Genomic DNA, 26913 nt, shown 5'->3' with positions numbered 1-26913 from the left:
GCCTCGTGAGCTGCTTGCAGTCCCTCAGTGGCCTCGCTGTGCCTGGCTCCGTGGAGTTCACCTCAGGTACAATTCATACACTTGCAAACCAATGGGTTATTAGTTTGGCTTTATTAAAGCCTCCTTATGTTACAGCTGTTCACTATAAATTAAGTTAACGTGAGGAAATCAAGTGCATCAGTAACAATTTGGCAACTGGTCAATAAGCAATCCATGCATAAACCATTTCTATTATCTGACAGGATCCATAGATGCTGGGATGCAGGGAAGCCTATTTTCATCATTCTTTGGGAAAGCAGCAGCCTGGGATGGTAGGAATTGCAGCGAGTGCTTCTGGCCACCAGGCAGGGGACTGCTCCCTGTCCCTGCAGGCACAGCAACGGGGCTGCCTGGGCAAACTCTTTTTTCAAAGACTGTTCATAGCCTGTCACAAGGAAAACAGCTCTTTTTCCCTGTGGACCACAAGAAAGGAAAGACACTTCTCAGCAGCCAGAATGTGAAAAATCTTTTGGCTCACACATAAAGTTTAGGGGGGAAATGCTTCCTGAGGCTCTCCTTTTTCCCTTTTCTACCTATCTTGCCCAACACATCTCAGTGAGTCAGTCTTGTGGATGGAGTTATATTAGAAATTTCTAGGTAGTAAGTTTACTCTGGTTGCTGTATCATAGTACATCTGACTGCCATTTAGGGAGTTTTTTCTGGTTTTATATTATTTCTATCTGTTGCCACAGTTGCAAGTGAATTTCAAAAGACAGCTATAATTATTTACAGGAGGTGATGGGTTCCTTTTTTCCCACTTAGCTTGCCAGAGATCTTGAGCGAGTTTGTAAAATTGCTTTTAGAGGGAGCTGTGGCAGTGCAGTGTTTGGTGTGGGTCACCTGAACATTATCTAACCAATAATCGTGGGTGTCTGGCAGAAAGCCAAGCAAGGTAATGCAGGCTGAGCCTGTCTGCAGCAGCAGAGCTAATGACCAAAACCGAGAGAGGCAAGGGAAAGCTGGGCCCAGACACGATGGAGGAGTGAGCAGGCTGAGATGCAGAGGAGTAACCCCAGAGGGAGACAGGCAAAAGAATGATGATTAATATCAGTATGTGCTATGCCTGATAGGAACAGTCACAGCAACTCCCCCAGTGATTCTAAACTGAGGAAGGGGCATCTGGTTGCACATGAGACTCAGAAGAGCTATTACGTCCAGAGATCAGCTAGATCATTGTAAAACAGTACCTGTAAGGATTGCACCAAGAGTTGTCCAAGAATACACATGCATGGAAAGCACTACGAAGTTTGTTATGCCAAAATTCCTGCATTACTATCAAAAATGCCATTTTTACAGTCCAAATTCCTCTTTGGCTATTACAACAAAAGCATCTGCTCAGTGCTGCTACTCAAGACAAGATTGCCAGCCCTTTAAGTGAATGGGATTTTCGGAATAAACAGTCAGGGTGATTATGCTTTCCACTGCTGCAGGGATTTTTATTTACTTCTACAGCTTATTAATATAGACAAGAAAAGAAAAAACGGATAAACAGTTTTTGGTTGTACTAGATGGCAAAAGTATATAATTACATCACTCAGAATCTCATCAGCTCCCATCAGTCTAAGCTGCTTTATGAACATATTTATAACTGCCGAGTATAGAGCAATTACAGGAAAACATTCTCCTTTCTGAATGCATTTGCACATTTAGCATGGTCTGATCTAATTAAAGTCACTTCCATTAAAGTCAACTGGAGTATTTCCACTCCAGGTTAAGGAAAAGACACAACAGAAACAAGAAGACCCTAGTTCCTACAGCCAAAGCTTCAGTTTTAACCAAGTAAGGGTATTTCTAGATGATCAAAAACATGACCTCAGCTGAGAAAGAAAGTTGTTTGGCTTTATTTGCTCAGCAGGAGTCAAAACCCATCCTATTTAGTGTGGGGTACAATGCAGGAAACTACCTAAACAAACACCATTTGGGCACAAGAAATTAAGGGGGGAAAAAACAACGAAGGAAGATCCTTGTTCCATAATTTACAGACAGCTGAAACTGAACTCAGTATTTTTCTGAGAGATACAGTGATGTGTTTTATGGTTTCTTGTGCTCTAAAAGCTCTATGAATGCTAATATCTGGAAGACAATGGGAAGAAGTTAAAAGAAGAAAACAAGCTCAGAGTGCAGTTTGATAAAGCTCTTAAGATAGACTATTTGATTTTAATGGAGAGAAGATCTGAAGCACTTAAAAGTGAAAAGTTAACACAACAGGCAAGTTTAACAGGCTTAATTCATAATTCCATATTAAATTCATATTGATTTTTTTCTCACCAATACTCCCTTTATCTAAACAACCTTTGACTGTCAAAAGCCTGGGGAGGCTGCCAAAGAGCACTTCATTAATCCACTCAAAGGGAACTGGAAAGGCTCACAAATGGAACTGGGGGATGTTTATTTCGGCACAAAAGGCCCAGTTAAGTATTCCAGCTTGAACCAGCTGGGCAACCAAATTTATTTTGGAGATTTGTCAAAATGCCTTTGCTCACATGGCTGAGAATACTCAGCAAAAGTTTTTAATAGCTGAGAAGAAACTCCACACCGTGTCATTGACTTCAAAGGCCTTGCACTTACCTGTACCGAAGGAGAAGCTTTTTCTAACATGCTGGATTTGTTTTCTACAAAGGAAAATCCATGGAACGTGTCTATTGTCCAAATGTCAAGTTAAGTACAAATGGAGATTTTTTTCTTTATATTTTAAGCCAGGTTCTTCAATGATAAACTTAATTCTAGGTGTAATTAGAGTGTAGTAGTTAGTGTCAAAGCATGTCCTTTGTTTTAAATAACTAGACTGATGACTGTTTTAATGAAGCTGATTTGATCTTTAGTTTTCGAAATTAAGAAGGCAGAGAGTAGATACATATTGTGTCAAAAACACAGTGCTGAGAACAGAGATTGAAAAAGAGAAACAGTTTGGGACCATGTTAAGAAGACAGGGTCATTATATTTAAGGAATTCAAACTTGAAAGGACTTTTGTCACAATATAACATTACTTTTCAGGACACATCACTGTCTTCCATTTTCCTTCTCTGTACATTACTAATAAAACATTCATAACATTAAGTACACAGCAGAATGGGAAGGGCAGAATCAGCTGCCTGGCACACCAGAACAGGCTGTTTCTCTGATTCCTCCAGGAAGAAAAGGGGGCCCAACTACTTTTCCAAATAGACCCTCATGAGCATAAGGAAGCCACTTCAGCCTTGAAATCACCCCCGTGGAGTGAGCAAGAAGTGACACAGTGTCACTGTCCCAGCAGTGCCACAGACTGAACTAAGGCAGCCCTGCATCTCACAGGGAACAGGCAGGACAAGGGAGTTGGCACATGAGCACCAAGCTCCAAACTGGACACGACTCGGGGCAGCACTTCTTACAACAGGCAGAAAAATTCCCCTTTCTTTTCCTGCTTCTGCCATTTCTTTTACATTCGAAGAGATTTCTGAGTTCGGGGTATTTTGCCTTTTCTTCTTTTTACTAAGTCCTAGGTAAATTCCTATCTTCTCAACAAGCATTATGTACACAAATATGTAACTGAGACAGTGAGCAGCATGATTTGCATTCTTATACACTCACATTGCATGAGCCAGATTTACATTTAAGCACTTCAAATAAATAAATGTAAAGAAGTACAAAAAGACACACAAGTCAAACTGGAAAGCTGCCTCCCTGTTCTGTGCAGCCACACACACACACCTCTACACACCTACAGCTTCTTGGTAACAGAGTCATTAATTCTCAGTAATTACCCTACCCTAATTATGTTAGTTACACACTACCATCTACTTTTCCACAATTTCTGAGTAGCAGCAAGTTCCTGCAAACATCCACCAGAACAGGATGTAACTCACGAGTCCTTACAGCAGGGAAACATCCTACTCTGACATTGTCAACAATTACATAAGACAATTCTTCTCCAAAAGAAAGGATATCTCATGCTTAAGACTGGATTGATAAAAGAAATCAGGTTATGTTCCTCACTGTTTCACAGGCTTTCATTATGGCCTGAGGCAAGTGGTTTAACCTCTGTGTATCCACTTGCTATGACTAAAATTGAGTATAATAGCATTTTCTGCTTTTATTTTTTCGTCTGCCTTGCCTTTGGGTATTCTCCATCAAGGCATGTTTTTTCACTTTGACTTCAGTCCTGCTGAAGTGCACACATTTCAACAGAATTACCCATGTACTTACTGCTGCACACGTTGAAGGCAACCTGCTGCACTAGGAAAAGCACCTACCACAACAAATCTTCAAAAGCACTGTGATGTATATATATATAAATAAATAATACCTGCTTATCAATGCCATTCATGGTTATCACATCTTTTTATGAAGAATTTTTAAAAAATATTTATGCCAGTGGTAGTTGTATATTATAAAAAGGAGTCTGGAATTACAGCTGAGAGCTGTGACACTTCAAAAGTACTCCTAAGCTTAGTTTCAGTGGTTTCACACTGTAGCAAAGTTACATGAGCTCTAAGTCTGCAGGAGCAAGGCTCTAGTAGCTATAAGCACTAAATATCTCAGAAAGTGACCAAAATCACTAATTCAACATGTTTAAAATGTTTTGCACAAACAACTACATCTTGCAAAGCAAAACCTAAGAGATTTACGTTTGGTGTACTGTCAGCATTGTGTGAAATTACCTTTTTATAGAGAAAACCCACTAATCCTATAATGTAAGACTTAAGTAATCACTGTTAGTGAAATACTGCTACTTCACTTTATTGATATGACTAAAATAATGTGTGAAAATAATGCACGGTAGGAATCACTCAGCTCCTGCAGCAGCGAACAAAAAAAGTGTTTACGTGAAGGCCAGTTTTCCCAGACCAACAAAAAATGAATCTGTAGCGTGTCTGCAGCCTCCAGGTAAATCCTGACCCAGAATATGCATTACTGCATTTTTTCTCTTCTTTTCTTATCATGTGTTCAGGTTGCAAACAAACTGCAATATCATCATGAACAATATTCATTAAGTAGCACCTACTCCCAGAAGAGCTGTCCTGGCTGACAGGGCTCTGTCCTGGCCATCACTGCTGCTGGACCAGACTCCTCCACTGCTGCTTCAGGCACAAACTGCTCACAGGAGCCTTCCTTCCCCTCTTCCTGCCCCTCCTGTGCTACCTCAGACCGACATCTTTTGTCTCTCCATTTTCAGTGCTCCATAAAACAAATCTCTTGTCAATCTGAGGACACCTGGAATGAACTTAGCAGTGATTCTTTGACCTTTTTAACACATGGGGGTCAAAAATCACCATCAGCAGTTGGAGAGAAAAATGTGAAAGATCAAAGTCTTCCACTCCCACTACTGTTCTTGTTTTCCTTTGTTGATATGTGCACTGCTGACAGAAACCAGCAATTTTTAGCTCAGAAGTGCAAATATTTGATAGGAAACTGAGGCCAGATGTATAAACCTAAAACAAACAGCAAATATTTCTGTGATTCTTTTAATAGCTCTGGAAAAGGTCCTTTTTAACAAACAAAATCTTTCTCCTGGTGGGTTTGTAAATCAAACGTTGTAGCTTTTATTAGTTGATAGACTGTTGATACTAAATAACAGCTGACTTTAAGCCCAAGAGCAACTGCATAAGACTCCTTTCATTGTTGAGCTGAGATATGCAAAAAGTAAACACCATAAATCATGAAAACTTTGCTTTGTACAAGTATTTCATGCTAGTAATATACAATATTCCGGTAGAAGAGGCAATCTTTTTTAAAAAAAAAACTTTTTTTTTTAATCAGTTTCCCTGCAAATCTATATCTAACAGAAAATTATTCATTTTCTTTCACTTTCCCTGAAACAAAATTTTTCTCTTTTGTTTTCCAACTATTATTTTTCTCTGCTGACCTTTATGTGGCCCAAATTTTAGAGGAGTGTAATGAAAAAGCCTTGAAGCATCCTAACAGTTACAAATTGTTTATATTACAAACTGACTCCATCCCAAATCAAATGTCAATATACATTTGTTCTCTTAAAAAGCCACGACATCCTTTTTGAAGTATGTTCAGAGAAGTACTGAAGAAAGAAAAGAGTGAGAGCACAGAATCAAAAGAACACGGATTTGGTTTACAGTTGTACCTAATTTGTATGGTAAATTCAGACACCAAATTCTCTCAGCTGTTCCCATTTTCCTGCAACTCCAAACAAACCCGAATGAACAGGAGGTGTGAAAGTGCCACTGAGGCAGCAGCTGATACAATCTGATACAATCTGATACAATCTGATACAATCTGATACAATCTGATATAATCTGATACAATCTGAGCCTCCCATGTAGCATCAGCAAATGCACGTTACAAAGAGCCAACTCAAAAAATTTGGGGGTTTAAGTCAAGTATCAAAACACAGCACGTGTTGAAAATCACTAGATGATTTATCAACTAACCAAAATATCTGAACAAGTCCTTGGAGAATTATAAGGCAGAAGCGATTTCCACACCAGCTTAATCAATCCCCACTACAATTTCCATGATTTGATGTTTTCAGAGAATTTTGATCCAGTCTTAATTCCCATAGCTTTACCATCTGCACAGCATTTTTATGAAAGGTAATTTTATCCCCTCTACCAACCTGTTAAATATTGTCATGGGAGGATTTATTAGTTTCCATGACTCCAGACAGTATTTTATTCTCCCTCTGTTGTCAGCTGGCAGACCCAAGTTCCTAATTTTGTCAATTGAAAGCACTGAAACCATTCATTAATAAAATACTCTAATCTACCTGTTCTGTGACTCAAGAGCAACACTTGCCTTTCAGCCCACGGCTGACAACGTCTTTCACAGAAAGAGGGGGAGAAAAAGGAAGTTCTCCTGTGTGATGCAAAGACCTGCAAGTTGGGAACTCTAGGCAGAGCTGTCCCCCTTCCTGGTGGGAAAATCCATCAGAAGTATGACGACAGTGGAAGTGTGATTGCTACAATTTGTTGGAGAAATGTACTACTCCGTTAAGCTCTAAGCTTTTCAAGAGCACCAAACTCATTTTACTCCTAAAACTCTACACACACTACTGATGATCTTTAATTGTTACAGTGCAGTGATTAATAAAAGTAGCAATGAGCTCAGCAGCCTGAGCTCACACAAACTGCTCCTGCTTTAGGGAAGCCTGAGATGCACGAGAGCGGGTTCTTTCCAAACGTATTTATCAGAGAGCTGTTTATCTTCTGTAGTAGACCTTGATTCACAGTCATTCCATCCGTCTCAGTGAACACAGCACAAGGCCTTTAATACTCCCTGCTTGGGAGCTAATGCCTTTAGCTTTCCATTAGGTAATTTGAAAGACCTATTCATTTTTTTTCACAGTCAGCTAACTAATTCTTTAACACTTCATTTCAATACCACTAACACTTACTAAGGGATTGTCTTCACTAAGTGAACAATCTCAGCTGTCTCAACATTTCATCCTTACCTGACATATAGAGCTGTGTCTAAATCAATGAATCACACTGAGGTAGGTCTATCCCCTTGAGCATTTTTTTTTTTTTTACATCTAGTCCCAGTGCTCCTCTTCATTGTTCAGTGTGAAACTTCTGATCTGTGGAGAGTAAGACACACTTGCATTTTACCCCCACTTCTATACTGTTCTGTTATCCAATTTAAAGACCATCAGCTCTCCATTTCAGCAGCAAGGACTGCATTTCAAAATGCTTCCTTTCTGATGTACCTCATGGCAAAGGTGGCAAAGAAAAGACTAAGATTCCTCCTTTGCTGCAAAGACAGTCACATATCATGATGACAGGCTGAGGGTAGGAAAGGTGAACTGGGTTCTTTTTTCCCCCCAGCTTGTCAGAATTTATTCTCTTTCAGCAAAATTCTATCAGATACACCAAGAATGGATAGCAGGGACAAACTCATGAAAGTTTTCAAGATGAAGCAGTGAACACTGAGTTGGAATTTCTTTTGGCATCAGCTTTGACTGGAAAAAAAAATGCTAAATCAAAATGCAGTAATTTATTTACTCCAGGTATACTTTAAATAAGTGAAAAATCACAGAATTCTATCTCCTGGCATGTCTGCCCCACACACAGCAGTGTAAGGAACAGATACAAATCCACATTAGAAGTAAAACATCACTAAATTTAAGGTAATCTTTCAGTGCCTTCACTTAACAAGACAAAAGGGCCCTACCAAGGTGCAGAATGTGAATTCCTTTGCCACGTGTGAGCGTGGTGTCTGTGCAGCTCCTGCTGCCCTGGAGAAGTTACTGACCCTCCACTGCCAACTGGGCAGTGCCTCAAATCACCACAGGGGATTGCATCAAGGGACTTGATTTGAACCTTTTCAGATCAATTTTGCAGTTGATAATGTCAGGATTTTAACTTTTTTTTACACTAAATAGCTCGTTAGTATTGTGCAGGTTGTACATCACCTTGTTTTTGACATAACTAGGTTTGCATTACACTGGTTAGAACAAAAAACCACAAGAAAAAAGAAACACCCACCAACAACATCCTGGGAGGAAAACAATCAGATGAGAAAAACTGATTCTGGAAGCATTTTTCTATTAGCTTTAGTGATCTAAAACATCAAATGGGTTCTGTCTTTCCAGAGGAATGTCAGCTGAGGGAGAAAAGCTGCTGTTTGCCTGGAGGAATGCCTGGGACTGTGGTCCCTCCAGGGCAGCTCCAAACCCCTCTGTGAGCTGCACTTCTGCAAAAAGCAGAAGGCACAGAGACTCTAACAATCAGGTGGGTTTGGATGCTGAGGATCAACAGTCACCCTTCTACTCAGCTCTGAGGGAATTCCTCTGCCAGCAGAAAGCAGGAGTCAACCCAAACCCTACCTTCACAAATGCTAGAGCAGATATAGGACACTTTGATGTTTTACTGCCATAAGAAATTATGCCTTTGGACAACTCAAAGCTGGCTTCTCCACATTCAGAGTTACAGCATACTACTATGATAACTAAAGAATTATCAAACTTTTGTATCATAACTGAATGCCCATTTAGGTACCCAAAGGCATCCCAGCTTTCAAAGGTAACTACAACTAAACATGACCAGGAGCAAGTAAGGAAAATACAGAAAAAGTAAATAAATGCAAATAAATTACATTGACATTTTCTGAGTACAGAGTACTACTGTCCTGAAGAGTAGCAATATGGATATATTATCTTGGAATCTCATTGTTATGATAGATTTTTACAGTGAAAAGCAATGAAGTCTCGTATAAATCAGAACCAATTCACTGTCTTTATGACTGCAAAGCCCCTTGTTACTTTTACTGTCAGAAAAGAGAATCACTTCATAGGAAATGGTAGAACCAGCTACACATGTTCAGCATTGGAACACAGAAATCACATTATAAGATTACTATTGAGTTCTTTTAACTCAGACAAAGCGCTCTTGTTAGCAAATGATACTTTGTATTTGGCCACAATTTGTAAAAGCAGATAATATTTTCCATTTGTATCATAAATTTCATCACTGGATATGGAAGTCAGCTAGTGCTTATTGGCTGCTCGTGTGCAACATGATTCTTGAGAGACTGTCTGCTTTTTCGGATACAGAGATGGAAGCAAAAAATGAACTTATATTAACCAAATATTGTCAATGGCTGTGGAAGAACAGGGTAGGAAAGTTGGTCTTCCTGTACTCCAGCTCCTGTGCCTTCACTAGCAGAACACATTTCCTAACTTTAAGCACCCTTGTTACCATTTTTCAGATCAAAAGGACAGAGAGGAAAAAGAAAAAACGGAGTTAAAAAGAGTGTTCATATATTAGTCAAAGTATTAAGTAAGCCAATTTTGAATTAATGTTGATCTAATTCTCTCTCTCATACTTTTCCAGAGTATATTTTAAGAAAAAAAATCATCACTATGACAGTCTTGTGAAGCTGGACCCCCGTCAACAAAATACACCTATGTGGAGGATGAAGAATTAGAAGTCACCTACATTATCTTGCAGAACTCCTACATAAATAAAATGGATTTAGAAGAGAACATGCAACATCAAAAATCCATCCTCCAGTCTCAAATAACTCCGTCCCAGTAATTTTTAAGAGTTTCATAAATTCCAGAAAACAAAGCTGAATCTCAATTAAGGCCTGCTGAAGGGAGAACAGATCCCATAGCACTGCCATCTGGGCTGCTGTGAGCACATGTAATGTGTATCTGTCACTGATGGCTTAGCAGGTTATACATCATTCCCCAGCATCAGTCAAGTGTTCTCAGCAAGCACAGGAATCTGCAAAAGCAACACAGACACAGCAGAAGTACCTCTGACAGGACAAACTCCCTTACATGGAGCAATCGTAGAGGGGAATCACAAGCCATTAATATAATGCAGACCATAAATGTCAGCACAAATAGTCAAGTGTGTGTCAACGAGCAGGGCAGAGACATGACTGCCCCAGACATCAACTTATGGCAAATGACAGCTTTGGAAATACCTCCAGCTATGGGTACACATTTCATCTCCATGTGCCACAGATCCAACAGGACAAAATCCATCGTCGTTTCATAAGGGAGGGGGGGAAAAAATCTGTTCCTATTTCCAAAGCCTTGTAAAAAACTGCAAAATGTCCAAGGAGAAGGCAGTGTGCCCCAACACAAACTTGTTCAAGATGTGGCCAGCAGATAAAACCCACACATGACACCGCCTGGTTAACCAGAGGCAGGCTCCACATGCCTGTCACCTGACCATGATGGAGATTGATCTGCTCTCTTCCTGGACTAGGCTGGAAGGAAAAGCCTCAGGGACGTGTTAAGGCCATTTTAAGAGCTCACTGGAGACCCAAGTGTGGAAGGAGCACGCCTAAGCCAAGTTCTACATGCAGTCCATACACCATCATGAATAATGAAGTGTTTCAGGCAAAAAAAAAGAAGATATTACAATGACCATTTTTTTCTGTCACAGATTTTTTGGAGGAATTCTACTTGAATTGATTGGGTGTTTTAGGACTGGCAAATACATTTAACCATTTGGTTGAATCCTCAACCATTAACTGTTTTACTGAATAGTAACTTAGTCGAAGAGGCAGGAATTTATATACTTTTAGGACAAAAATATATGAACGAGCCTTATAAAAGACTGCTGTGAAGGGCTGTTGTTTGCAAACACTTAACTAGCACAACTATTAATTCCTTCTAAAACATGGCAGGTTTTTTTCCTGTAAAATCACAGTGAAATTACAGTTGAGAACTGCACATCACACAGGCTTTCCCGGTATGTTGGGAACATGACAGATATCCATCATTTTAGGATGATATTAGAAGATACATATAAAAAGCAGTAAATTACTTATTTTCCTAAGAAACCTAAACACAGTCTTTCAATTACTAACATTTCCTACTAGCATCTGAATACTTGTATACAAATTTTAGAAGTTACATGTGTTTGTTCAATCTACTTGGGGTTATAGTTCTGCTTAAAAATTTCCCTTCTGAAGAATATGCATTAAAAAAAGGAACAAAATGATTTTATGAGAAGAATGAGACCTCCCAGACTCTGTTCTCTCAGTGTCATTAGCAGGTCATGCCCATGACAAATTCGGTTCCTCAGTTCTGCATGAAATGAGGGTCTTATTATCATATTAGAATGATGATGAAAAAATAAGACAATGTAGAGACCACTGAAAATTCTGAAAAATCAAAATTGTTTCAGTGTGAATAGTGTTTTATTTAAGTGTTCAGAATGTGCTAAAAAAATAGGATATGGCTAATGGACTGGCTGAATAAAAAACTGCCCTTTCCTTTAAAAGCCTTCGACAAATATTCAACTGATGTTTATGAGCAGCAGGAATTCATGGAGCCTCTGCTCACGGCATCAAAGGGAATGCAGGACCCAAATGGGAATGCCTGCCTCGATGCAGGGGCAGTGCCATTCCCCCAAGTGTATCCCAGAATACCATGGGATTAAAAGACAATTCAATACCTGTTCATATATCTCCAGTGAACGGAGCCTAAACCAGAAACAGAGCTGTGGGATTTGGGCCAGACCCCTTGGCTGAGGAACGACTTGGAAACGGCCAGGTCAGGAACCAGCATGAGGATGGGTTCCCTCCCAGCAGGAGACACTCCTCAGGGTTCCTCAGGATCATTCCTTAGGGTTCCTCAGGATCATTCCTCAGGGTTCCTCAGGAGCCATTCTTTAGGGTTCCTCGGGATCACTCCTCAGGGTTCCTCAGGATCATTCCTCAGGGTTCCTCAGGATCATTCCTTAGGGTTCCTCAGGATCATTCCTCAGGGTTCCTCAGGAGCCATTCCTTAGGGTTCCTCAGGATCATTCCTCAGGGTTCCTCAGGATCATTCCTCAGGGTTCCCCAGGATCCCTCCTCAGGGTTCCTCAGGATCACTCCTCAGGGTTCCTCAGGATCATTCCTTAGGGTTCCTCAGGATCATTCCTCAGGGTTCCTCAGGATCCCTCCTCAGGGTTCCTCAGGATCCCTCCTCAGGGTTCCCCAGGATCACTCCTCAGGGTTCCCCAGGATCCCTCCTCAGGGTTCCTCAGGATCCCTCCTCAGGGTTCCTCAGGATCCCTCCTCAGGGTTCCTCAGGATCACTCCTCAGGGTTCCTCAGGATCCCTCCTCAGGGTTCCTCAGGATCATTCCTCAGGGTTCCTCAGGATCCCTCCTCAGGGTTCCTCAGGATCCCTCCCTCAGGATCCCTCCTCAGGGTTCCTCAGGATCATTCCTCAGGGTTCCTCAGGATCCCTCCTTAGGGTTCCCCAGGATCCCTCCTCAGGGTTCCCCAGGATCCCTCCTCAGGGTTCCCCAGGATCCCTCTTCAGGGTTCCTCAGGAGCCAAGGGCAGGACTGGTGTGCCTGGGTAGCAGCCAAACCTGCCCCTCCCTGTCCCTCCTCGGGCGTTTGTCAGCAGAGAGATGAACATTCCTGGCAGTGATAACACACCTCCTCCCCTACTGGACTGCTGTGAACACCAGGGGAATTCAAGGAATATCACAGCAGTGTGCTGTGTTTCTGCTACAGAAAAATGGTAACACCACTGCAGTGGTTTGAGATGCTGTAAATCTAATGGCACAGTCTCTCATCCAGAAGTGCAAGGCTCACAACTACCATGCAAATATTCTTGATGGCTATGGTGTAATAAAGTGCCTATAATACAGTGATTAAGTTGCTGTACAGTTGGCATGCGACACAAAATTCAATATTTTCATCTTAAGGTCAGTGTCAGTTGATGATCAGCACTTTAATTGTGTCTCTCCATTGCTAACTTTTGAATAATTCCTAATGCTAATTCAGATTTTCACACTTGCTTGCAAAACAAAATCAACACATAAGAAATTTAACACTGCAGCATAAGCCAAAAACTTTCTCTAAACTGAGTAAAAGTATATTTGAGTGAGGAGGTTTTAAATTAGAATCATGGCATTTGACTTCTCACATTTCCAAAAGGATTTCACCTATGAACACCAAACAGGATTTTTAGCCTTGCAGGATATATAACAAACATTTATCGAGGAAGTTCATCTTTCAAATTCTTACCTACAAAGCAAGTTTGTTATGACTGTGGGAACTTGTATTTACAAGGAAAAAATATAGTTCACTTTCAAAAAATCCTTTCAATTCAAAAATAAATAATGTGAACACTAAGTGTCTGTATGGTCTGGAGATGCTCTATGCCTTTAGTATTTGGGTGACATTTCCTGTGTATTTGCTTACTCTAAAGTATATTTGAATGCTGGAAGTTCTACAGTGTTCTCTTAAAATGCCACTACTCTGAAAAGTGACTTCAAAAGACAGGATCGTTTGATGGTTGTTGTTTCTTAGTGATTTTGGTATCAAATGTGTTCCAGTTCAAAGTTAAAAAGATTACTTGCTTTCTGATTGTCAGATCTGCAAATTGACGCTACTTCCAAAAAGTCAAGAGGCTCCCATTGCTAAAATTTCTATAGGACTTCAATGTCCTGTATTTTGTTGCAATAATATTAATCGAGATGCCAGTGTCACTCAAGAAATGTGCAGTCTATCAATATTATTTCTTGATGCAGCAACATAAAGAATAGCATCCTCTCTATGTTTTAAAATATTTTTTAAAAATAGATTCTCTCTGTATTCTTGAGCAGGCAGATGCAATTCTTTGCACTGCAATCTGTGGAACAAAAAAAAAGCCACCAAGCTTTGAAGTAACTAAGTGATGCAGCTACTAATTCTAGAGATCATTTTGGAATTGCTTTTAGGCAAATACAGCACAATATTACAACAAAGTTTCTTTTGCTGTTGATTTATGGATTAGACAGAGGGATCTTGAACACATAAGCCAATTAACAATTAAAGGGGCTTCCACAGTGATGCAGACTAATTTTTCTTCCCCTTTGCTTTCAGGCTACCCCATGCTTTTCCAACCATGTCTGATTCCACAGGGCTAAAGTGGAATATACTTATTACAAAACATTTTTACCACACTTCAACAGAAGCTTTTTAGATACAGTCAAATTCTGCTTATACAAAGGAAACAAAAGTTTGACTCATATTTTTTCACCCTGTAACTTTGAGTATTGAAAACTGAAGGAAAATTAATCAAGACTGTGAGTTGGGCAGCAGCTCACTGGGGCAGCACAGGAACCTCGGCTGGCACAGGACTAGAAAAATAGTGCCAGCTGAATTTACACTGTAAATGACTCTCGATCTGTCCTTGATAACTACTCCTTATCTATCATTGATGATCTGCTTACTGTTTGAACAAAGCTAAAGTCCTCCATTTACATATGTAGTAAACATCCCTTCCCTCAGCAAACCGATCTGACTCCCTCTGTCCTAGACTGCACTAGACTCCTTAGTGCACACAAGACTCAATTTTCTCTTCAAGAGAAGGTTATTCTTTAGAGTCTATCTTTTTGGAACAAAAAAACAACCTATGTTCCTTTAAGAACTCAAGTATCTCAATCTCTTCTGTAGTGTAATTTTCAATTTTTATTACTTGGACTCTGACAATTAGAAAAAGCAACCCAATTTCTGTTCAAAACTCACATTAATAACACACTGCTTAGCAGAGTTCTGTGTCTAGGAGCCACAAACACACATTCAAACTACCAAACTGTTTAGTGACTTATTTTTCTCTCTCAACACATCCAGTGCTAACTTTGGTCAAATTTCCACAGCAAGGGTGAAAGTAATTTTTTGACTCCTCCTTGTGAACAGTTAACTCAGCAAACAGGTCCCCTCCCTTGAAAATTTTGGTGTCTAGAAGCTACGAGACTTCTTGGGTACATCAATTCCAGGTTGACTGGATGATTTTTAATTTTTTCCTGCCTAATTATGGAGGGATTTACACTCCTTCTCCCGAATGCCAGATATCCAAGGACATGGAGAATTCTCTATAAGCAAGAAGTCAGTACGAGGCAGGTATAGTCAGGTGCAGTTTATCCTCCCCGACAAATCATAAAGAACTGCTGAGATAAACCAAGGTAGTTCATCAATAATTTAAATACAGAAGTGCTTACAAACAGTTAAATCTAGAGAAAAAAAAAATCTTGCAGGCCAAAAACCACAGAGTTAAACTTAACCTGTATCAGTATTCCTATCATCTGAGCATTGTTTATCATTGCCATGTACTTGAAATTAAAATGCTAAAGACAACTCTTAGAATGCAAAGCATATTCCAGAAGATAAATCCCAAAGGAGTGAGAAGAATTGAACCAACAGGTGAGTTCCACTCATTACTGCTGGTGCAGGTACAGGCTGCACAGCAGCCCCCGGGACCATAAGAAGAGTGTGTGGAAAGAATATGTAGTTTCTCAGTGAGACAGTATTTCCTGTAGAGCTGGTCTTATCCTATCCATTAAAACTCATACCCACAAAACTCAGATTAGGGTGAACTAGGATTATATGAAATCCTCCCTTCATGAACAAGGGTTCAGTTTGTCTCTCAGTGTACACTGTAGTATTGCTCCTGACTTCAGTGGTACTATACCAGCTCACTTTGGCTTAGGCTGGCTAAGTAAGTATTAAAACTCTGTTGGTTTTAATACATTATTAGTCTAGAGGTTTCCTTATATTCCCTTTTCATCTGTTAATTGAGGTAATTTTTGTTATGTTTTTCTCTCTAGCTAATGACTCAGCACTTCTTTCATTCCCTGCCTATTAACATTTTATTGTTTTGAATGTTGACACAGAACATGTTTATAATTGTTCAATAAATACCATACCATACAGAAAAAAACAGAACAAGTAACTTCTGGGAAAGTAAAAGACTATGAGTCCTTTATGGAATCTCATTTAAAATGGATCACAGCATCCGACTGTATCCCGTTACAATATCAAAGGCATTACACTTAAATTAAAGAAGCAGAAATAAGGGAAACCATCCAGACAAATGAAAATACTTGCTCAGGGGAATAGCTTTATTCTAATCCTGAAACTGTATATATATGAAAATCTTCATTATCAAATAAAATCCTAGATGTTGTGACAAGGCTTCCTCTAGTAATCCACAACTGAAAGGATTTCTGGTAGTCCTCTGGGTTAAAAAAAAACCTTGGCCAATTTATACCATAGGAGTATGATCCAGAAAGAAAAAATGCTTTGAGGATTTGAAGATTCACACTACTTTAGTAGCTGTACTTTTAGCTTTGTTTTCCATGTCACCAGCTCTGAGAGACTAAGATTCATTACCCTCTGTTCCTTTATTAACTGTGCTATCAAAGGCTTATGATCCCTGCATGACTTCAAGATCTCACTTCAACATCAACGAGGTCCAAGATCGATTCCACTTTTTGTCAATATTATTCAAAGACTCTGGATGTGCATCTCATCTTTTATTTAAGGCATCTGTGTACTTAGTCATGCCATGGTAAGTACAGGTTTGATAAAAGCAGGTACAGTTCTACTCACTTCAGCTGAACTGAATCTACTGAAACCAGAACTGAACACGGTCAACTGGCACTCAAACAGTCCACCCATATGGGTAAAATCCGTGTTTATTCTGTGGTCATCTCCAAACAATAGGCCATCAAGTATATTTTTATTAGAAAACTCTGCTTGTTCTACAAATAATTATAGGATGTGATCCTAAAAGACCTTAAGAATTTAAGTTAACAATCTTTAATCATCAGCAAACCCAATTAATTCATGGTCTTCTGCATCTATCAGCTGGTCACAAATAAATCAAAAATATCTACCAAACTGTATTAATCAGCAGTATCAAATCCTTATGGTGTTGACTGTATGCATATGAAATTTATTCCATATACAAAATAAAAATCAGTCAAGAAGATTTTGACTAAATATGCCACTCACACTAGATTTTAGTTGTCCGATTAGAGACCCTCAGAGTGAAATTTTCAGCATATGCTCACATTCTCCATTGTTAAATCATCCCCAGCATTCACTTCAAACTGGCCACTTCCTCTGCCCTTCCTGTTAGAGATCATTGTCACACCGTCTTTCAGCAAAGGGGAAATTTTGCCCCAAAATAAAAGCATCAACTATGTCAAAAGAACAATAAAAAAGTAAAAAAAAAAATCAGTTTAAAAATTCAAGTAGCACTGTCTTGTAGCATTGGCTCTGTTCTAGCAACTGACTCTGAGAATCACACCCCAGAACAACGTGCTCTGAAACGGTAACAAAGAGAGACATTAAATAGTGCAGCTGGTTAGACAGCAATAAGCCTCTGGAATCTCCCTGGTAGGCTGTTGTTAATTGAACAGGTTTTGTTCTCCATCAGCCTGGTCCTGGTTTATCTCCTCTCAACACTGGGGTAACAGGAGGTGTGAGGTGGAGAGCTGAACATCTCCACTGGAGCCCCTGTGCAGCCACCCCCTCCTGCCAGTCCCAGACGAGCACCTTCCCCCCCCTGCCCCTGACACAGCACATGGGAGGCACAGCAGGACTGCTCACACCATCTGTACACACTGCACACACTGCACACACCACCCTGGTACACGTCTGTACACACTGTACACACTGCACACACTGTACACACTGTACACACTGCACACACTGCACACACTGTACACACTGTACACACTGCACACACCATCCTGGCACACGTCTGTACACACTGTACACACTGCACACACTGCACACACTGCACACACTGTACACACTGTACACACTGCACACACCATCCTGGCACACGTCTGTACACACTGTACACACTGTACACACTGCACACACTGCACACACTGTACACACTGCACACACTGCACACACCACCCTGGCACACGTCTGTACACACTGTACACACTGCACACACTGCACACACTGCACACACCACCCTGGCACACGTCTGTACACACTGTACACACTGCACACACTGTACACACTGTACACACTGCACACACCACCCTGGCACACGTCTGTACACACTGTACACACTGCACACACTGTACACACTGTACACACTGCACACACTGCACACACCACCCTGGCACACGTCTGTACACACTGTACACACTGCACACACTGTACACACTGCACACACCATCCTGGCACACGTCTGTACACACTGTACACACTGTACACACTGTACACACTGCACACACCACCCTGGTACACGTCTGTACACACTGCACACACTGCACACACTGTACACACTGTACACACTGCACACACCACCCTGGTACACGTCTGTACACACTGCACACACTGCACACACTGTACACACTGCACACACCATCCTGGCACACGTCTGTACACACTGCACACACTGCACACACTGTACACACTGCACACACTGCACACACCATCCTGGCACACGTCTGTACACACTGTACAGACTACACACACTGTACACACTGTACACACTGCACACACCACCCTGGCACACGTCTGTACACACTGTTCACACATCCTGGCAGCTGGCCTGGGCCCTGCTCTCTCTCTCCCTTTGTGCTGAGAAATCAGCCATCATCAAATCACTGATGGCATTTCAAAGGTTAAAACAGCACTGCAAGTATTCCCTCTTACTTTCTCTCATCTCTCTAGAGAAGACACCACTAGTTCTTTGAAACAGTAAATAAACCTTAAACCTTTACGTGTTCAAAGGAAACGCTGGCTTGTCTCAGAGAGTATTCCTTTTGACACGGCCTCCAAAAGCCTGCTCCCTGGCAAGTTCATCCTGTTCCTCAGGCAAGACCTGGGTATTCCCTGCTGTGACAGAGCAAGCCCTTCTTCCCCTTCTCCCTCAGTGGAAAGTACATCTTCTTTCTAGCCAGGGTAACCTTTGACTTTGTCTAGAGCATAACAATATTCGCTCTTTTGAAAGCTTCCTGGAGGACTTCTTCCTTTAAAGCACAGAATTGCCCTAATTGGACCTCCAAGAATGACTGTCGTCCTTTTCTCACGTGGCTTTAAAAACCCACTATCCTCCCCATCTCTCTATTCTGTGGTGTTAGATTCTGTTAGGTTTTAGATTAAAATAAATTAAAGGCAACTGCATGAGGTTAAAGGCACTTTAGGGTTTAAAGCACTGTTATTGCAGTAGCTCTCTCTACTGTGACACTATCATGCATCCATCACATTGTCAGTTCTCTTTTCAGTGCACAATTGACAGAGAACAAGATGGAAACAGTCCATCAATCTGGTGTCACAGCTGTAATAAAAGTCTGCAGCAAGCCTGTAAAAATGCTTCCCCTCAGCTCCAGCAGCAGTGTGCTGGCTGTGGAAAGGATTCAACAGACCTGCAAAGAGGTAGTGAGTCCCACGGAAAAACTGCCACTGGAGGCATTTTGCAGGTACTGAGTGCTTGCTGATACCTCCCCATCACAGCAGAGGAGAATGAGAACTGCCCAAACAAACAAACCCCTCTGCAGCTCCACACTAACACACATAACTCTGCTGTGCCTATATCTGCTGGGCTGCACCTATGGACTCATTAATATGCAAAGGGACAGAGTCACCCAAGCCACAAACACTCCTCTAATAACTAATTCATAGCAATTAAACACACAACTCTTCTCAATGAACTGATGGTTTGCATGTGTTTTTCAAGTACACCATGTATTTGCACACTTAGAAAATCTGAGACAACGCACCTGAGCGTGGATTTCTTGTACAAAAATACTGAAAGGCACCGTAAAGAGATCCCAAGCTTTCAGAATAAAGGACACCTAACACGGAAATCCTTACTTGCAGTTCACAACACACACATTCATTCCATGGAAAACGTCTTTCACACGCTCTGCTCACAAACAAGAGGCATGTACAAGGAATATGAGACCCCAGCCCTGCTACCTACAGCTATTCACATTCCTGGGAACAAAAACGCTAACACAAAAGGAAATTAAGGTAAGTGAAGAGACAAAATCATCCAGAGGATGTATATTTAGGAGGCTGGAGAAGCATAAGAAGCCAAATTAACAGCATAAGGATGTCTGAGGAGACCAGCTCTCAGGAAAAATACATGGAATAAAATTCTGCTTGAGAATACGGTAAATTTCTAGAAATACATATGCAGGTTATACTGATTGATTTTTTTTTATTAAACCTGATAGGACTTATTTGAACTAAGGGAACCACTCTTAAAGAGGATCAGGAAATGCCCCCATCATCCTATTCACTCACAAGGAGAAAGCAGTTGGTATATTAAATTGCTGCTTTGTCAAGGGGAAAACTAATCACAGAATATCTTTACAAACATTCTAACATTACTTTTACTAATAAAATAGAGACTCATTCTTTAAGAAGTTGTTTGTTTCTTATTTGTTTTTTAACGGATTGGCTCTTCTTTAGTACCATAATCTACCACAAAAAGGTGGTTACAAAGCAGCTGAATTCCACGGTTTTGTCCAGCTTTCTTCATAGCCTTTTTGTCAAAAATTTACTGGAGGAATGGTTTTACTTATCAAATCATAATCAGATGTTTGCAGGGTGACCCAGAATATGAGCAATGGCAGATGTGTCTCAGACTTTGTGTCACAAGATAATGATTTGAGTTAACAAAAATTGTTTTGGTGAGGTCACGGATACTTCTATCATCAAATAAGAGTTCAGCAATCTGGGTAATGAGGAGCAGCAGGAAAAGCAAGTGAGAGAATAGAATGAAAAATAAGATTTCTACTTTTTTTTGATTCACTGAGACTAAGCCTTTAACTGTTTTAAGAAATAAGATTTTTCTTCTCAGTTTAAATAGCAGTTCCATTTCATCATTTATGTGGACACAGAAAAACATTCTATAAAACCAAAAACAGAGAACTGCTAAAAGCTGGGATTTAGGATAATTCTTACCACATTGGAAATTGCTCTCTTTCTGATAAAAATTAAGGCTTTTCTGAAAGAGGTTAACCAAGAAAGACAAGGGGGAAGGGGAGGATTCTTTTATCATCCCAGTAAACACAGTGGTTATGATGTTAAAAGACCCACAAAGCAAAGCAGAGCTCTGCCCCATGAACAAAGCTCACACTCACATCCTGGGGCTGACTCCTCCCTGTGACCCTCCCCACCAGAGGCACCCTGAGCCTGTGGCCGTGGCCATGCCCTGCTTGGTTTGCCCTGCTAATCACTCTGAGCATTCTTGTTCTTCCCTGTAAGTGCTGCAAAGTCAGCTTTATGTCACAGCTCCATCCACCTGAATAGGAATGAACTGACCAGAGCAACGGGCTTTCTAAGGAATTCCAGTCAGTTCACCTCCCAGTATGCTAGACCATAGGAATATACAGCTGTGCAGGACTCTACTTTAAAGAAGGGTTCAATTCACCTTCCCTGACAACTAAGATGCAGTGGGAGAGAGAGTAATAATGTTAGAATACCACCTTTTTAATAAAGGCACTCGTATGACAGAAAGAGTCCGTTTGGTTATTGCTTCCAGAGGTGAAATACTTCCTATATGGCTCCAGAATTACGGATTTGCAAAAATAATGCAAGATTTCTCTGATACTGCTGCTTAACGAGAGCATGAAAGCAGGGCCTTCCCAGGCACAGGAAGATTTATCACACCTGGGCTTGCAGAGCTCTGTGCCCCAAAGCCCTGCAGGTGCCAGGGTGTGGGACTGGCACTGCAGCCTGTGCTCCTTGGACACCTCCTGCCTCTGGCCACCAGGACCGGCCCAGCCCCTCCAGCACCAGAGATCCCTGTCTGTCTAAGTTCTGAGGAGCAGTACTGACCTCCAAGATGCTGCAGGAGCTCAAGCAAACCCTTTCTGAGAAAATCAGCACCAAAAGGTTCCTGCTTTTCTACACCTCTCAGAACTTCACCCCATCGAGACACGTGTGCCTTTCACAGGTTCTTCTCAGGTAACAAAAACATCTGGTCCACTCTACCTCTGAAGGAGTGGCATCACCTCGACCATTAAAAGAACTATTAGCCACAAAAGTTAGTGGTGACTGTCCTTATGGGAACTAATTTTTCACTGAATCAAACATAGAAGAAAATTATCAACAATTAGTGGTTATTGCAGATTGTGTACACACATTTTGTATTATTTGGTGCTTTTAATTGTTAAGTCTCACCCAAACAGGATTTTGCAATTAGTCTTTTATGTATTTGCTGCATTCTCAGCACAGTGTTAGGCAGGACAGCTTTACATAAAGAATGTTCAGATGTTTGTCTTAGATTAAGGAGGAGGGTGTTAATTGGCAAAATAGTCCCTAAGTTTCATATTAAATATGAGTACATGCAACAGATTTTCAAGGAAGGGGCAACTAAGTTCTACATTCTGTGTTTTCTTTGCTGGTCTTGAAATGAGTGACATAAGTTCTTGCTAATATACAGATGGTCATTTATTTCCATGCCAAAGTAATGGTAGTTTTTTTCCCTAGCTTTTAACATCTGCCCAAATTTATCTATTGTTGTGTTACTCTTAGTTTTCTTAATTAGAGGAGAGAGGGTAATTTGAAGACTCAGTCGGGCTACATTTCCCAAACTACCCCATAGAGCCTTGAGTCTTTCTGACTCTTGGGAAATCTAAAAATCCTGATGTTATTTTGGCAGCTCCTGTTTTCTGAGTTTCCTTCTTTCTCTTTTCAGCAGACAGTGCCTTCCTGCAGGTCTCCCACACAGCCAGTAAAGGGGATTCTAACATTCTGTATGGCTGCTAAACTCCAGTGCACTCAGTTCATAGACACTCTCTCGTTTCCACATGTTCCCAATGGCTCCTGTGACAGTCCTTACCTCAGAACCAACTCATTAAATAGAATTGTCAGGAATCTCCTCTGCCCATTTTGTTGGAAGATTTAAATCCCCTCATATACCTGTTTGATTATAGACTTTTCCTATTTCTAGATTTTCTATTTCAGTTGTTTTTTTTAAAATGGAGTTTATTCTTTCTTCCTATATATCCCCTTGGAGCATTAGCTGGTACCTGCCTGAGAACTGCCCTGCCTTGAGCCCCAGGCTGCAGTGACAGCACTGTGCAGACACACTCTGGGTTACTCCCGGGAGCTGTGTCCTGCACATCGCTCGGTCCAGCTCTGACACAAACACTGCCACAAACTTCAGCTGCATTGGAAAGCTCACCCTCCACTGCAGCACATCATTCAATGCAAATTATCAAGATATTCTGCAACAACTATAAAAATATTTAGGGAAGAGAAAAGTAACATCTTTCCATTCAGCTTATAAAACATTGCAAGGTCCACTCAGAACTGCAAGAGACTTCTTGTAAAGCCTTGACATCAACAAGTTTTGATCATACATTCCTGCTCACATGTCACAACCTTCAATGAAGGGATTTCGATCTTCGCAAAGCCAAATTACTTTAGAGGTACTACTCTGAATTACTTTAGAGGTACTAAAACATTCATTATCTGTGTCAGTTTGCTGTTGCCGCTTATTATTTTATTTAGATTTATTTAAACTGTTGATCCATAGCTCCGTTACATTTTTCTGCCATTCATTTCCCTTAATCAGAACATTCAGTAAACAGTGTTGCTATAGCAATACTGCAACTTTCCATATGACCAAATTCTTGTCTACTGCAGTCTGTGCAAAATAATTTAAAAATATTACTATCAATAGCTAAAGTGGTCTGTGGGTGCACCTAAAATAGTCACCCCTCACTCCAAGAGCTGGTTTGCATGCTGGTGTCAATAAAGGCTACACATAGGATATACTTTAAGTTTACTGTTCATCTTGATTAATGATGAATTAAATGGAGGGCTAATAAAAGAGCATGAAAGGGGTTTCTCCACCTTCATGCACCACAGAGGATGTTTCTCATCCTCAGGCCTTCAAGGACCAACATTTCTCAGCGTTAAAGGCTAGAAATAGGTCGGAGATTCTCCATTAAACATGTAGTGACCCAAATTTCTGTGCAGGTGGCCCAGTATAGCAGTCCCTGTCAGTCCAGGCCAGCAATGCAGAAACACCACTCTGGACCGAGGTTCACAGGGTACAATTTGTTTCCCCATTTTTCCTTGTGCTTGACCCATATAAAGTCCTCTCAGGAAAGACTTAGTATTTGAATTAAATTCACTGATGCACAGTATTTCTCCAGTGTGATTTGCACTGACATAAAATGAAGTGACGAATGAGGCCCTGGGGGCTTTGGGAATGACGGGCCTTTCACAGGCCTTTGGCGTGGGATGAGCTTCTGCCCACAGTGAATACATAAAATAACTAGCTAACTCTTTTACTCTGAATATCACTTACAAGACCTAGGAGTCTTCATTACTCTACTGGCTGGGGACTGAAAGTTCCAAAATTAGAAATACACTCAAGGAAAAAAAAATCTGGGCACGCTATAATTGAACTGGTTATGAAAAGAGCTGTGAAGAGACTGTACAAGTGAGGCAGCAAATGTACCACTCACCAGAACAGCAGCAGCAAAAGAATAGACTCTGCAAGCCATTTCTAGGCCAAGGAGGCACAGAGGGGGAGAGCAGCCAAAATAATGAGAACAGAGGAGAATTAAAAGTGCTTTACCAAAAGATTAATTTCAAATGTCTATAATAAAGTTGCACAAATACTTCCGTTAATTTATTCTTAAAATAATGCAAATTAATCATACTTTCATTTGATATCAAATGGTCTCTTATAAAGTTTGTCAGTGTTTTTTCAATAAATTTGACTTAAGGTAGAGATTCATATTAGGGCTTTTTACCTGTGTCCATTCCTTCTAGTCAAAAAGGTTTGACTTCCCATTGCTCCCATCTAACTCACTGATTCTCTGTGATTGGTCAGGGAAGAGCCAGCGAAGGAACTGGGATGAAGGAACCTTTTTGTTCATACTGTGTCTGTTGAAAAAATAATTTATAAAAACTTAGTCTAAATAGAGAAAAAGTACAGCAACATACACATCAGAGGCAGATGATGATAGTCACACATATTTCATGTCCTGTTCATAATTCCAATGACAGAGGCCTCCTCACCAGCTGGTTTTACTGACTTCGCGTTTCTCAAAGTTGTTCCAACAGCTTGGAAACTGGAATCATCATTTATTAAAACAAAACAAAAAAATGTATTAGGTGTATCTGTGCTCCCTTAACCTTGTTATCATTAATTATTGTGTTGGAAATCAAAATCTCATTTCTGTTCTTGGATTAATTTCACAGAGCTATCTAAAGCTGGGTGGTGTGCATGTCACTGCCAAGGTACTGGGCTGAGCCCAGGGTAACTGTTGCACACTCCTCCTCCATCCCAGCTGTCTCCTGCCCAAGAGTTTGCTTTTTCCTTTGCATCACCTAATTGCTATTCTCTGTGGTTGGCTTCAAAGGCAAGAACACATTAATCAAGTCATTATTTTCTATGATAAAAATCCCAAACCATGTTCTTTTCCAGGTTTTAGTTCTGTTACTAGTGGGTGTATGTACAACCCCTACTGCACACACTCCACTCAGCAACAAGGACACTTGCAACAGCCTGATTTCAAAGCATTTCTGGGTCAGCTTTACCTGCCAAACTATGGGAGGGAGGGAGTGCAGGCCTGTTTATAATGGGCTGTAGCCCTTGTGGGATGATTCTTCTTTTGCCCTGTGTATCCCAGGAGCAGTGATGAAAACTTCACACACACACTGGCACAGTCTGGGACTTACACAGCATTTCCCTCGGGGATTTCAGCACAGCAGCCCAAATTTCATTAGGACTGGACCCCCCAACACTGACTCCACTGACTTGCTTCTCCTACACTCTGCATGTATTTACAGTGCCCAAGCAGTGCTGCATCTGAGCACCACCCAACTGGCATATGGAATGAATCTTGTGTAAGATGGGAGGTCAGCAACCAGCACAGAAAAATAAATGCATTCTGAACCATAACTGCAACGCTCATGCCACAGAGAACACATTAATAGTTGTTAAATCTATCAGTATGCATACAAATATCCCATTATGGTGGATCTGCAGTCTCATTAAATAGCTATCTTTCTTCCCATCAGTTAAATCAATCCCTCTTTCATTTTTCTGAAACAAAGTATTCCATATTCCCCATAGCTGGCACTCAGCCTAATTTTATGAAAATCTGACAAAATAACTTGGTTTTCACTATGTACTGCATCCAGCCAAGGCTTTAGGCTACATTTGGGATGGCAACCCTCCCCCACCCCCATTCATTCATTAATCTGTTTTCCATAAATCTCAGTGTATAAATAATGTAAGTTCATTATAAATATAACTAATAACAAATCCAGCTCCAAACTATGAATAAACTATGCTCTGGAGTTTTTCCAGTTTCCAAAGAATAAGAATTTTGTCTGACAAATGGCTGAAGAGCCAACCATTTAGATCTGACACAGAAATTTAATATTGTAATAGGAAATTTCTGAAATCAATATAATAGACAGCCTCTGCTGGATGCACATAAAACCCCTGAGTTAAACGACTGTGTCACTGAAGCATTCAGAGACAGGGGATGGTTGGAGGCCCAGCATGTGTTTGCTGTACCACTCTGCTGAAATGAAGCTTTTATTAAGCCACATATCTTATGGAAACTTTCTTTATAGCACTTTTTTTTTCCTAACTCTGTTTTCCAGAAGAACTTACCCTCAAATATCAGAGGCCAAGACAGACTGCCAGGTAGGGAAACAGAGAAAGCCTCAATGTCCTTTC

At 40.7% G+C, this 26913-nt stretch overlaps 1 long non-coding RNA gene across 1 annotated transcript in view; it reads right to left on the bottom strand.

Annotated features, from left to right (window-relative positions):
* LOC114000084 overlaps positions 1-25098 on the bottom strand; it is a 144039-nt gene extending 118941 nt beyond the window's left edge. The window contains exon 1 of the long non-coding RNA XR_005564833.1: positions 24971-25098. This is a non-coding gene — a long non-coding RNA (uncharacterized LOC114000084). The remainder of the gene's footprint in view (positions 1-24970) is intronic.
* Between the last annotated feature and the right edge of the window lie 1815 nt (positions 25099-26913).

The sequence above is a fragment of the Pipra filicauda genome, unplaced genomic scaffold (genome assembly GCF_003945595.2).
Source record: "Pipra filicauda isolate LSUMZ 115617 unplaced genomic scaffold, ASM394559v2 scaffold36_size6622888_pilon, whole genome shotgun sequence".
NCBI lineage: Eukaryota > Metazoa > Chordata > Aves > Passeriformes > Pipridae > Pipra > Pipra filicauda.
This window is presented reverse-complemented; position numbering and strand designations above follow the sequence as displayed.